At 36.5% G+C, this 12953-nt stretch overlaps 1 protein-coding gene and 1 long non-coding RNA gene across 5 annotated transcripts in view; one reads left to right on the forward strand and one right to left on the reverse strand.

Annotated features, from left to right (window-relative positions):
* LOC144312399 (uncharacterized) overlaps positions 1-12953 on the reverse strand; it is a 29053-nt gene that overhangs the window by 10180 nt on the left and 5920 nt on the right. Inside the window, exon 2 of the long non-coding RNA XR_013377859.1 lies at positions 8893-8959. This is a non-coding gene — a long non-coding RNA (uncharacterized LOC144312399). The remainder of the gene's footprint in view (positions 1-8892; positions 8960-12953) is intronic.
* Positions 1-12953, forward strand: part of SAMD8 (sterile alpha motif domain containing 8) — a 50266-nt gene that overhangs the window by 7222 nt on the left and 30091 nt on the right. Inside the window, exon 1 of one of the 4 annotated variants that reach the window (XM_077895099.1) lies at positions 4519-4560. The exons of 2 other annotated variants lie outside the window; for them this stretch is intronic. The gene's annotated coding sequence lies outside the window, so the exon portion shown is untranslated. Of the gene's footprint in view, positions 1-4518; positions 4561-11066; positions 11120-12953 lie in introns of those variants that run through there. One more of the 4 variants, XM_077895100.1, reaches the window with a different exon arrangement.

The raw sequence follows: 12953 nt of genomic DNA on the forward strand, positions 1-12953 counted from the left end.
TTTTTTTTTTTTTAAGACTTTTTTGTTTATTTTAGAGAAAGCAGGTGCACATGCACACGGGGAGAGGGGCAAAAAGAGAGGGAGAGTATCTCAAGCTGACTCCCTACTGAGCACTGAGCCTGTGAGGGGCTTGATCCCACAACCCTGAGGTCACAATAGCAGCCAAAACCCAAGAGTTGGATGCTTGACTGACTGAGCCACCCAGGTGCCCCTGTTGATATATCTTTTGTATTCTAAAGATTGCATAAAGATAAATTAGAAACCATTTTGGTCTCTTATGTGTTTGCATAATTAAAACCAGCAAGATAATTTATTAGTACCTGTCACTTTAGAATCCTGATTTCCCCAATTTCTTCCCAAATTGTTAGAGTCCATTTTTTTTTTTAAGATTTTATTTTTAAGTAATCTCTACACCCAACATGGGGCTCAAGCCTCCAACCCTAAGATTAAGAGTCACATGCTCCACTGACCGAACCAGCCAGGCACCCCTAGAACTACTTGTAGAATCAACAATCATCAATTGTATCAACCTGTAATGTATTTTTTTTAATGTTGGTATGTTCCTTTTGAAGTATTTTTATTTAGTTAAGCTTGATATTAAATGAGTCTTTTTATGAGGAACTCCTTTTGACTTGAATTCTACTCTGATTTGGAATCACTTGTTATTTTGTTTTCTGGTTTATGTTATTTGATTACATTGTTGCTTTCCTGAAAGGTAATTCCACTTGAGCAAAACCTTTATAAGATTTTACAGTTGTTTTCAAATACTCATAATTCATATTAACAAAGATTTCAAGAGTTAAGAGTGGGTTTAACTATTAATTGATAGATGACTATCCTAATGATTTAATTTCAGGCCTAGGGCAACACTAGCAGAAAGAAGAGTTGATGATGATAGCAATAGTAGCTTACATTTACTGAGCAGTTTGTAATTGCCAAGCATTATTACAAATGCATTACATGTATTATTCCACGTAATCTCCATAGACAATAAGCCTGTGGAGTAAGAACTAGTGTTCTCTTCATTTTGCAGATAAAAATAATGAGGCCCAGGAAGGTTAAGTAACTAATGCAAGGTCACATAGCTGTGAGTGCTAAGTCCACAATTTGAATCTAGGCAGTTTGATTCCAGAGCCAGCATTCTTAACTGCTATGCTTTCTGGGTTTATTTTTATTATATTTTATTTTTTTTTAATTTTTATTTATTTATGATAGAGAGAGAGAGAGAGGCAGAGACACAGGCAGAGGGAGAAGCAGGCTCCAAGCACCGGGAGCCTGACGTGGGATTCTATCCCGGTCACCAGGATCGCGCCCTGGGCCAAAGACAGGCGCCAAACCGCTGCGCCACCCAGGGATCCCGCTTTATGGGTTTAATATCAAATTCTGTTGCAGAATAACTGTCTGAAATTTATTTCTCTCTCAAGCCTTTGTTTCTTTAGCTGTCAGTTGAGGAATTCTGCTACAGCTTTCAGGTCACTCCCAATCCTACCATTTTAAGAATTCTGTCATCCTGATTTACAAAACATTATGTATTTAATATTTCTGATTAGTTTCTGTTTGTAATCTTTTGGTCTCTTACAGTATAAAGGTTAGGTCACACTGTTAATGGATGATAGGGCTGGATCTATAATCAGATGTTCTTTTGGACTTCTCGGTCTTGTTAGTTGCCTCACTATTTCTTATCTTTTATTTAGTGTGTATATGCATACAGGGTTAATAGTTGAATTTAGTTGATTTTCTTAATCTTCTATTCACATTTGTGTGATGTGCTTTAAGTAGTAAGAAATATTGTTTTCAGGGGGATCCCTGGGTGGCTCAGCGGTTGGGCGCCTGCCTTTGGCCCAGGGCGCGATCCTGGAGTCCTGGGATCAAGTCCCGCATCGGGCTCTCACTGTGGAGCCTGCTTCTCCCTCTGCCTGTGTGTCTCTGCCTGTGTCTCTGTCTCTCTCTGTGTCTATCATGAATAAATAAGTAAATCTTAAAAAAAGAGAAAAAAGAAAGAAAGAAATATTGAAGAAGTATTGTTTTCATTTTCTTAAAAGAATCTTTTCCCTTTGAATATCAAGTATTTCATACTTATTGTATAAAATTTAGAAATTTTAGAAATATTTAAGGTAGAGAGTGAAAGAGTTCACTGGAGTAGTAGCTATTAATAGTTTGATGTTTTACTTAAAGATGTATACATGGGCTACATATACTATTTTTTAGGACATTTTGCTCCTTTAAAGATTTTTTTAAACTTTAATTTTGAAATAATTAGATTCACAAGAAGTTGTATAGATTGTACAGAGAGATCCCATTTACCTTTCACTCAGGTTGCCTCACTAGTTATATTTTACATAGTTACAGTACAGTATCGAGACCAGGAATTGGTTCAAAACTGCATATATAGTTGTGTATCATTTTATTATGAGTAGGTTTATTTAAACATTGCACCAATCCAAATACAGAGGGGCACCTGGCTAGCTCAGTTGGAAGAGCATGTGACTCTTGATTTCAGGGCTGTGAGTTCAAGCCCCACATTGGATTTAGAGATTTTTTTTGCTTAAAAACATGTTTAAAACACATAGAATTATTCCATCACAATAAAGATCTCCCTTGGGGTAACCTCCACACCCCTGACACACTCTTTCTAACTTCTGGCAACCTCTAATCTGTTTTCTACCTGCATAATTTTATTATTTTGAGGATATTATAAAGGGGGTCATATTGTATGTGACCATTTGAAATGGACTTTTTTCACTTAGCACAATGCCCTTGAGACCCGTTGACTGTGTGTATATCCATAGTTTATTAATTTTTATTGCTGAGTAGTATTCCATGGTATGGATGTACCACAGTTTAACTGTTCACATGTTTTGAGATATTTTATTTTTATGCACGTTTTGGCTATGACAAGTAATGAAGCTAAGGGGAGGCCTGGGTGGCTCAGTTGGTTAAGCATCTGCCTTTGGCTCAGGTCATGACCTCTGGGTCCTGGGATCGAGACCCACATTAGGCTCCCTGCTCAGTGGAGAGTCTGCTTCTCCCTCTGCCCCTCCTGCTGCTCATCTCTCTCTTTCTCCTCTCTCTCAAATAAATAAATAGAATCTTTTTTTTTTTTTTAAAGGTAATGAAAAGTAAAAAGTAATGAAGCTAGGGACATTTATATACAGGTTTTTGTGTGAACCTTAGCTTTCATTTCTTTGGGATAAATGCCCAGGAGTACAGTTGCTAAGTTGTATGATAAATGTATGCTCTGTCTTTAAAGAAATTGCCAAACTATCATCCAGCATGGCTGTACAACTTTACTTTTCCCGAGCAGTATGGGAGAGGTCTAGTTTCTCTGCATCCTTGACAACATTCCATATTGGCACAATTTATTTTAGCTGTTCAACAGGTGTTTATCAGTACTTCACCGTGGTCTTAATTTGCATTTCCCTAGCAGCTAGTGATGGTGAACATCTTTTCATGTGCTTCTCTGCCATTCATCTATCCTCTTTTTTTTTTTTTTTTTTTAAGATTTTATTTATTTATTCATGAGAGACACAGGCAGAGAGAGAAGCAGCTCCACACAGAGGGCCCAATGTGGGAATAGATCCCGGGACTCCAGGACCACTTCCTGGGCCGAAGGCAGGCACCAAACCACTGAACCATCCAGGGATCCCCATCTATCCTCTTTGATGACAAACCATTCATGTCTTTTGCCCATTTTTTCACTGGATTTTTTTTTTTTTTAACTGTTGAATTTTGGCAATTTTTTATATGTTCTAGATATGAGGCCTTTCTCAGGTATGTGGTTCATCCAGGGAGTAATAGGAAAAAGTATTTCTACTCCATCTTTCCACAAACAGAAGTCCACATATACTGTTTTTAAAAATGTATTTGTCAGAAAGAGTGCAATCACTGCCATTTTTTCATCTGCTGTGGTATTTCCTTCATCTCTTATCTGTTTTTTAGAAGCCGTTTCCTTCCTTCATTCTGTTAAATAGTTTTATGCTAGCTTCAATCTTCACAGTGTGTTTTACATTTTTCTGACAGTTACTCTCTTTAAAGCACACTCATGATGTCATCTTGTTCAAAAATCTCTAGTGGCTCCCCATTGTAGAATGTCCTGAACTTGACAATTAAAGATTTTCATGATCTAGCCCCAATTTATATTTTCAGCTTAATATCTCAATACTCCCTTATGCCCTATTGACACTAATGGTTCTCCATTGTTTTCTGTCTTTGTACCTTCACTCATGCAGTTTTCCTCTACTAGTGTACTTTTATTTCTCCATCTCTATCCACAGTTTCAGCTCTCCTTAAAGGCTCAGCTCAGATGTCACTTCCAAGAACTCTTCTGAGCTCACTAAATGGAAATAACTTCTCTTTTCCAACTCCTTTAACTTTTCTAATTTTTAAAACATGTTTCATAAGTAAACTATTTTGTTTGTATTGTTTTATGAATTAAATGAGCTAGTGTATATAAAGAACTACAGCTGTAATTCATTTCACCTTTTGAAAAAAAATGACTTTCTTTAATATCCCTTTTAGATTAAAATCAGCGAGGGCAGGATCTGTTTCAGATTCATCTAGGTAAGTGCCACTTGCCTAGTGCAATACCCTGCACATGGTATGTGCACAATAAATATTTAATAGGTGAACAAACACAACATGAGGGCATTTTAATACTGTCTGTATCCCCAGTGCCTTATTACCTGACATCTGTATATAGCAGACAGTAAATGTTTGAGACTGAACAGTAGTGTAAAATTTGTGATGCAAAAGCTTTCATCATTAGGCAGTCTCATTTATGTAATCTTTATGTAACTGAAGACCTTTGATAAATTCCTCTGCTGAAAACTAGAAAATGTTTAGTATTTATGAGATTCAATCCCTATAGAATTACAAGAGCCTTCAGCTTACATGAGATGGTTTGGTGTAGTAAGAACATGGACTTTGAAATGAGATTGCCTGGGTTGAAAACTTGTCTGTACTAATTACTGGTACACATTTATCTTGGTAAGTTATTTAATCCATCTGTCTCAGTTATCTCATCTGTAAAATGAGGAAGATACTAATTCCTACTTTATATGGTTGTGAGAATTTGAGCATACAAGTAAAACACTTAGAACACTTCCTGGCACTGCTTAAATGTCTTAAGATGTTAGCTAATCTAGCTATTGCCTCTTGTTACTTCCTGAAAATGCACTGAACACAGTTCAGAATTTAGAGTGTGTGAGTTGGGATATAAAGATTACTTAAAAATAAAATCTTAATAAAAGATGAAACAGGTTCAGCCAGGCAGAGTCCCTAAAGCAACTAGGCAAAGATCAAGCAGGAATTATTATTGCTATTATTATTAATGTTATTATTATTAAGTGAAATCACCCTGGATGGTGTCTGACATATAATAGATGTTCATAAATGTTAGTTTCCTTCTATTAGCTCACTCTTTCCTACCTCATTTTACAGATAAGGTATCTAGATGCAAAAAAGTTTAGACTGTTTTAAGTCATCTACGGAGTTAATATTATTGAAACTAAGCTCCAAGAATTTTGACAACCAATTCACTGCTCTTCACCATATCATACTGTTTTTCCTTAAAGGATGGGTTAAAAATAAAGCTCTTAAATCCTGCCAGGGTTTAAATTTAAAAATGTTTATTATAGATTTTTTTTTTTTTACCATTCTTAATATATTTTGAAGACTTATTTCCTTATTCTAGTTATCAGATACATAAATTGTGGATAAATTTGATCGGTTATTTAAAATAATAAAAATTCTCAGGGTGTCTGGGTGGTTCAGTGGTTAAGCATCTGATTCTTAATTTCCATTCAGGTCATGATCTAATGGGCTCTCTGCTCAGCTGGGAGTTTGCTTAAAGATTCTCTCCCTCTGCCCCTCTTCCACTTGTTCTTTTTCTCTCTTTCTCTCTCTCAAATAAATAAGTCTTTTAAAAAATAAAAATTCTCTGTTTTCTGGGTATTAGTTTTCAGTATTATAAACAGACTCTAAAGAAATATTTTTAATGTGAAATAACTGCAATTTTTCTTAATACTGTGAGCAGTCATCCCTAGAATGTGATACTTTACTGTTTTATGTATATGTTTCACTGTTTCATTCAGGTGTATCATGTAGATTATAAGAGAGACAGCTACTCAACACAAAATCAACACATAATGGATGAAATAAGATGTCTATGAAAGGACTTGAAAGATTAAATGTAAAAAAAAAAAAAGAAAAGAAAAGAAAGAAAATAGATTAAATGTTAGCCAAACCAGAAATAGAAGAACAAGCAGAATTAGACTGGATGGTCTAACACCATGCTTCAGAATCAGTTGAGAGGCTTTTTAAAAATGCAGATGTCAAACTTCTATCCAGGCAGGGATTGTGATCCAGTTGTCTTGGAGTGGGCATGGGCAGTGAAACAGGCATGTTTTTAAACTTCATGTTATTCTAATATGTAGCCAAGTTGAAAAGCATTGTATATATAAATTCCTTGGAGCATAGGCAAAGGAGAAGTCAAAGGCTTTTTTTATATCCCTCTTTGTGCAGGAGATAGAGAAACTGGGAGATAGGAACAACTTTTTCTAGACAGATACTCTTTGAGACACAGACATTTTACATTAAGTCTCAAAAGAATCTGGATTAAATTTTGCTTAAAATCATCTGCTTTTCTTTGCTTGATTGCTTATTCTATAAGTAACATTCTGATTATTAAATTAGCTTAATTAAATTAGCTTTCTCTCTCTCTCTCTCTCTCTCTCTCTCTCTCTCTCTCTGTGTCTCTCATGAATAAAAATAAATATCAGTCAATCAATCAGCTTCCTAAGACTTCAAAGTTTTGAAAGAGTCTGCCTGGAACAAGATTCTTGAGTATTCCTTCTAGACACTGAAGTAGCATTCTAGTTTATCTATCAGTACCTTCTAGATTGCTGTTAGTCTCCCTTGGTTTGATCAACTCTGGGGTAATGACAAGATCAAGTTTTGAATCTTTGAGGCTGGTTACCAGATCCTGATTCCTTATGAATTTATCAAATTAGTAACCAGGGGTTATCTCTTGGCATTTAGACATTCTGAATTTGTTGATGTAAAACTGTCTGAAGGCCTGAAGAATTAAGATCTTATTTTTAAGCAACCTCTACACCAAACATGGGGCTCAAATTCACAACTCCAAGATCAAGAGTCACATCCTCCACTGACTGAGCCAGCCAGGCACCCCAAGAGTATACTCTTAATGAAATAACTAGTGTAAAGGGAGAGGTTTTTGTTTTGTTTCTAATAATCCTGTTTAAAGGGCATTGGGGCATTAGGTTATTATTTTGATTGCTACTTCATTTTTTGCACATTTATTTATTAAAAATTTTATTTATTAAAGAGAGAGAAAGTATGAGCAGGGGGAGGGGTAAAGGGAGAGAGAGAGAGAGAGAGAGAGAAGCAGGCTCCCTGCTAGTGACAGAGAGCATGAGCTGTATCTCCCCTTTCTTTAATTTGTAGTGTGCCATTTGTCTACTTTATTCCACGCTCCCACCCCACCTTGGGTAGTCTGGTGCGACTGGGCCCACACCCCCTTCATTTTCCCCATGCTCCTAGGAGACCTGAGGCTGGCCGGAAGCCATAGGACACTTGTCTACTTTCTTATTCTTTTTTTTTTTTTTTAATTTTTATTTATTTATGATAGTCACAGAGACAGAGAGAGAGAGAGAGAGGCAGAGACATGGGCAGATGGAGAAGCAGGCTCCATGTACCGGGAGCCCGACATGGGATTCGATCCCGGGTCTCCAGGATCGTGCCCTGGGCCAAAGGCAGGCGCTAAACCGCTGCGCCACCCAGGGATCCTACTTTCTTATTCTTGATAGAGTTGAACCTACTTAATAGATGAAATGGCCAGATGAGAGCCTTTGTTGTGTTTATATTATTAACAGGACATTTTATTGTTTAGTCTTTTTCCACTGGCACAATGTGCTTGATTGAGAGATAAATCATACAGCTTACTGAAATAAAACGTGTCATTCATTCCAAAGATAATGCAAGATTATATGCATATAATGAAAAGAGCAGATGAAACCATATCCTGCTTAATTAGTTTCCCAGGACATTGAAGGAAATAGCATAAATTTACTTGCCTTACCTAGAATTGAACTAAAATGTGGAACTTATGAGAGAGGTTGAAACCTTGGGTACTTCACTTGCTTTGAAGGATGATAACTTGGAAGACTGAAGGGCCCATACTGGTATATTCAGTTAGGGTTCAGTTGCAAGAGATAGAAACTCCTAGGCTCTGGGCTGGGTTGCTAGGAATGACTTCTATAATAAGATTTGAAATGGTGTGCCAAAAGTGCTACCTTTGCCATAATCAGCAAAGGTTTAGAATTAGGAGGCCAGCTTGGAACTGTTAGTTTTAAGAACATACCACTTCACCAACAACAAAAACAGACAACTCAATTCAAAAATGGGCAAAGGACTTGGATAGACATTTCTCTAAAGAAGATTACAGATGTTTAGTAAGCACATAAAAAGATGCTCAACATCACTAATCATTATGGAAATCAAATAAAAACCGTAATGAGATATCACTTTATATCCATTAGGATGACTGTTGTTAGAAAAGAAACAAAATAGCAAGTGTTGGTGAGAATATAGAAAATTGGAATACTTGTACATTGCTGGTAGAAATGTAAAATGATACAGATTCTTTGAAAAATGGTATGGTGATTTCTGAAAAAAGTAAGCAGAATTACCAAATGACCCAGCAGTTCTACTTCTGGGTATATACCTAAAAGAAGCAAAACAGGACTTGAGCAGGTATTTGTACTCTCATGTTTATAGAACCATTATTTGCAGTAGCCAAAAGTTGAAAGCAACCCATGTCTATTGAAGAATGCATGGATAAAGAACATGTGATCTATGCATACAATGAAATACTATTCAACCTCAAAAAGGAAGGAAATTCTGTCACATGCTACAACATGGGAATCTTGAAGACATTATGCTAAGGAAAAAAAGCAGACAAAAAGACAAATATGTATGATTCCACTTATATGAGGTACCTAGTATAATCAGATTTATAGAGACAGAAAGTAGGCTTGTGGTTGTTGCAGGGTGAGGAAAGAGGAGATAATGGGTTATTTAATGGATACAAAATTTTCATTTAGGATGATGAAAAAGTTCTGGAAGCGGATGGTGGTGATGGTTGTGCATCCATGTGAATGTACGTAGCAAACACAAAACAAAGAACATGGCATCATATCTGATGCAGGTGTTGGAAAGCCAGTATTGCTGCTCCACAACTAAAGCTGCTTCCTTACACCCAATAGTTAATGAAAACTGGAGAATTATGTGCACACACACACAAAACCAATATTTACACGGTCTGTCTTGTAAATAGCCAAAACTTTAAGGAAAATGACTCCTACTTTCTGCCTTCTGTATCTAATGTCAGAGCTTCTACTCACGTTTAGAACACTAGTTGCAAGGGATTCTGGGGAATAATTTTTAGCTTTTCAACCTCTGTAGTAGCAGAAAACAACGAGAAGGAAATTGGAAAAGATACTGAGCGGCAAATTCATCATATTTGTCACGGATATTGAGTCACTGGTGATTCACAGAAGGTAATGTTCCTTTTAGTTAAATTGTTCTCAGTGGTGGCCAGATTGTCCTGCAGCTGGTGATACAGAGGTAGGGTGGAGCACAACAAATAGCTTCAACAAGGAGGAGTCGGGGAAGAAGTTTATTGATATTCATTATCTCCTTTTGCTATTTTGGACTGGTTGTACTCAGTTTGTCAGAACTAACATACGTATTTTAATTTTAATATAGTAGAACATACCTGGTTTATTTATATTTTTGCGAAGAGACTTGGGTCACTCTAATGGAATGCATTAAAGGCATATTAATAAAAGAATAGCTACACTACTGTTAAGAAAAATACCAGATTTAAAGTTCTTATGATGAGCTTTTTTCATTTTTTTTAAAGATTTATTTATTCATTCATGAGAGACACAGAGAGAGAGGCAGAGACACAGACAGAGAGTGGAGCAGGCTCCATGCCGGGAGCCCGATACGAGACTCAATCCTGGATCCCAGGATCACAACCTAAGCCAAAAGCAAGCGCCCAACCACTGAGCTATCCAGGCGTCCCTCATTTTATTAAGTATGGCGATAAGGTCATTATAGAAAATGCACTAAGCTCTTTTGCTCTCAGGCTGGTGAAATTTCTAATTAGTACAAACTAAATTCAGAGAGAAAAATAAACATGCTAATAAATAAAAGAGTTGGGCTGAAAATTACTTTTTTTTAATAGGTTTCAAAAATTTCTAACCAGAGCCACCCGTAAGATAGCTTTTGTTCCACTCTGTACAGAACAGTCAGCTCCTTTTGTTTATCTGTCATCTAGGACTTGGAACTGTTTGACTAATGCTTATTGATAGTGAGATTCTGCAGGAGTGGACTATTTATTCTCTCCGTGCCTTGATGATAAAGCACTTTGATAATTAATTTCTTAATAGCTCATGATTTCAGAATAAACTTTAAAGTTTTATCTCAAATTGAAATGTTTCCTTTGTACATACTAATTACATTTTAGATAAGTACAAGCTTTGCACGCAGTGCTTTTTAATGTGAATCAAGCTTTAATGACATTAGTATGTGAACGCTTAGATTTTTTTTAACACTTCAGATTTTTTTTTTTTTTTTAATTTAAAATAGTCACAGAGAGAGAGGCAGAGACATAGGCAGAGGGAGAAGCAGGCTTCATGCACCGGGAGCCCGATGTGGGATTTGATCCCAGGTCTCCAGAATCGCGCCCTGGGCCAAAGGCAGGCGCCAAACCGCTGCGCCACCCAGGGATCCCAACACTTCAGATTTTTTGATAACAGTTATTCCACTCCTAGAAATTTAATGTAAGACTCAGCAGTCCTGTTTGTAATAGTAATAAAATTGTGAACAATTGCCAACAATGGAGAGATGGACAAACTATTGTATAGCCATAGAATGAAATGTCCTTTTCAAAAGATAATTTAATAACATTAGATAGAATTTTTATAATAATGCTAAGTAAAATGAAGCAGAATTATTTGTGGTATGATTTCTCTTTATAGGAAATTCTGTGTGAAAGAGATCTATAACAAATCATAAATAATACTTCTCAAAGGTAATTTTAAAGATTTATTTATTTATTTATTTATTTATTTATTTATTTGAGACGGAGAGAGAGAGAAACAGGCAGAGGAAGAAGCAGGCTCCATGCAGGGAGCCTGACGTGGGACTCGATCTGGCGTCTCCAGGATTATGCCCTGGGCTGAAGGCGGCGCTAAACCACTAAGCCACTGGGGCTGCCCTAAAGTTACATTTTAAATGTTCTTTAATGGGGATGCCTGGGTGGCTCAGCGGTTGAGTGTCTGCCTTTAGCTCAGAGCGTGATCCCAGTTCAGGGATCGAGTCCCACATTGGGCTCCCTGTGGGGAGCCTGGTTCTCCCTCTGCCTATGTCATTGCCTCTCTTTGTGTCTCTCATGAAAAAATAAATAAAATCTTAAAAGAAATTAAAAAAAAAAGTTTTTCAATGAATATATATTGCTTTTATGTATTTTCTTTTTGTATTATAGAACTACATTGCTATAAAAGATTCAAACAGTGCAGAAATTTGCAGACTAAAAACCATAAAAGGCCTTCAGTCTCCTGCCTAGACAAATGAAGTACAGTTTATCAACTTATTCTTTTATAGTATCATAGCTAAGAAATCTTGACCTAACCTAAGATCAGAAAGATTTTCTCTTATGTTTTCTTCTAGATGTTTTCTAATGTTGGATTTTTAGATTTGGTTTATAGATCCATTTAGGGTTACTTTTTATATGTGGTGAGAGATATGGATTGATTTTTCTTTTCTTTTTTTTTTTTTTTCAGTTTCAAATTCTTTCACATTAGCATTAGTCTATTTTTTTAAATTTTTATTTATTTATGATAGTCACACAGAGAGAGAGAGAGAGAGGCAGAGGGAGAAGCAGGCTCCATGCACCGGGAGCCCGATGTGGGATTCGATCCCGGGTCTCCAGGATCACGCCCTGGGCCAAAGGCAGGCGCCAAACCACTGCGCCACCCAGGGATCCTGGATTGATTTTTCTTGCATATGGATATCCATTTTTTCCAATACTATTTGATGAAGACTACCCTTCATTGTCTTTGTACATTTGTAGGAAATTAGTTATCTTTTTATGTAAGTCTGTTTCCAAATTCCCCATTCTTTTCCATTTGTTTATCTTTTTGCCACTACCACTTTGTCTTGATTTAGGGTAGTATGATAGACAAAATTTTAAAATGACCTCCAATGACTGTTGTATAATAATGAACGGGACCTGTAAACTGATGGGCTATCAGTGCTGTAATTAGATTATGTTATATAACACAGTTGACTAAGAAACAGAGATTATTCTTGGTGGACCTGACTTCATCAGGCCAGCCCTTAAGAAGGAATATGTTTTTCCTGGAGAGATTCCAGGCACAAGGGGAATTCAACATAGGAGAAGCTACTGGTTATCAGAATAAGAAGAGGCCACGTACAAGAAATGTGGATGGCCACTAAGTTTAAGGTAATTTACTACATAGCAGTAGAAAATAATGTATGGTAATTCCTATTTACAGGTCCCTTATTTATTTTATGGTAATTCCTATTTACAGGTCCCTTCCCTTAGCAAATTACCCCAAGTTGAATGACTGCTGCTTTAGGATTAATTTTGCCCCACTACTGTAGCAAGATTTTCCTGTGCACTTTACGCCAATGCCCCATGAATTGTGAGATTTTTTTTTTTTTTTTCAGTCTTTGGGGTAGACACTTTTATTGGTCTTGTATATATACTGGGTGGTTCTTTTTTTCTGTCCTGTTTTGTTTCCTCATGTATATGTGATCAGTATTCAGCTGCATATTCAAGGGAGAGTCTCTGCAGATCTCTCGGGTTTTGTCTTAGTCTTTTTGGCTTATTATAACAAAAA

This window comes from Canis aureus, chromosome 4 (genome assembly GCF_053574225.1).
Source record: "Canis aureus isolate CA01 chromosome 4, VMU_Caureus_v.1.0, whole genome shotgun sequence".
Lineage (NCBI taxonomy): Eukaryota > Metazoa > Chordata > Mammalia > Carnivora > Canidae > Canis > Canis aureus.